Below are 1,299 nucleotides of genomic sequence, written 5' to 3'. Positions count from 1 at the left end.
GCCACTGGAAGCATTGATGGATATCCCAAATACAAACGAAGATCTGGTAGCACCATTTCTATTGGAAATAAAATTGTTGATAATACGTGGATTGTTCCTTATAACCCGTTTTTGCGTCTCAAGTATAACTGCCATATAAATGTTGAAGTCTGTGCATCAATTAGAAGTGTCAAATATCTATTTAAATACATCTATAAGGGGCATGACTGTACAAATATTCAAACTTCTGAAAAAAGTATTGATCATGACAAAGTACAGGACTTCATTGACTCAGGTATGTGAGCGCTCCTGAGGCTGTTTGGAGACTTTTTGGATTGCGAATGCATGAGCAATCTCATGCAATAACAAGATTAGTTATTCATTTGCCAAATGATCAGAATTTATATTTTCATGCAGATGATTTTGCTGAAGTTTTAGATAGGGCTAAAAGGCATACCTTGACTTTGATGGCTTGGTTCTTATTGAATAGAGAAAAGACTCTGATGCATGTAATTATTGTTATTGGGAGATTCCAGAGCATTATGTATTTAATAATTCCTGTGGACAAAACGCTGAAAGGGTGGGAATAAAGTGTTAGGTAGACTGTTCACTGTGAGCTTTAGAGAACCAGAATGATCTTACCTTAGGCTTTTGCTTCTGCATGTAAAAGGTGGGGTACATTTTGAGGGTCTGTGAACTGTAGGAGGTGTAACTTATGATACATTTCGTGGAGCTGCTAAACACCGAAAATTATTACTTGACGACACTATCTGGAAAGACACAATTGACAATGCAATCATCCTTAATATGCCCAAACAACTACGGCAACTTTTTGCATATATATGTGTGTTTGGATGTCCTTCTGCTGCAGACAAATTATGGGATGAGAATAAAACTCATTTTATTGAAGATTTCTGTTGGAAGTTACACTGAAGAGAAGGTGCCTGTGTAAACTGTGAAATGCATGCCCTTAACGAAATTCAGGAGGTATTCGCATTGCATGGAATGACATGTTCACATTTCATACTTCCGGACTATTCTTTATTAATAAATGCAAGTAAATGTGATCAATTGTATGAGCAACGGGCAGAGGTTTTGATAAATTTCCTGAATGATGAACAGTTGGCAGCCTTTCAGACTATAACTTCAGCCATCGAAGATCAAATGTACACCCCAAATATTTTTTCTTGCATGGTCCAGGTGGTAGTGGAAAAACATATCTGTATAAAGTTTTAACACACTATATTAGAGGTCGTGGTGGTACTGTTTTACCCACAGCGTCTACAGGAATTGCTACAAATTTATTTCTTGGTGGAAGAA

At 36.9% G+C, this 1,299-nt stretch overlaps 1 pseudogene; it reads right to left on the bottom strand.

The window, feature by feature from the left end:
• Window positions 1-660, bottom strand: part of LOC102761533 — a 172,123-nt pseudogene extending 171,463 nt beyond the window's left edge.
• Window positions 661-1,299: the final 639 nt, after the last annotated feature.

The sequence above is a fragment of the Myotis davidii genome, unplaced genomic scaffold (genome assembly GCF_000327345.1).
Source record: "Myotis davidii unplaced genomic scaffold, ASM32734v1 scaffold66, whole genome shotgun sequence".
Taxonomy (NCBI): domain Eukaryota; kingdom Metazoa; phylum Chordata; class Mammalia; order Chiroptera; family Vespertilionidae; genus Myotis; species Myotis davidii.
This window is presented reverse-complemented; position numbering and strand designations above follow the sequence as displayed.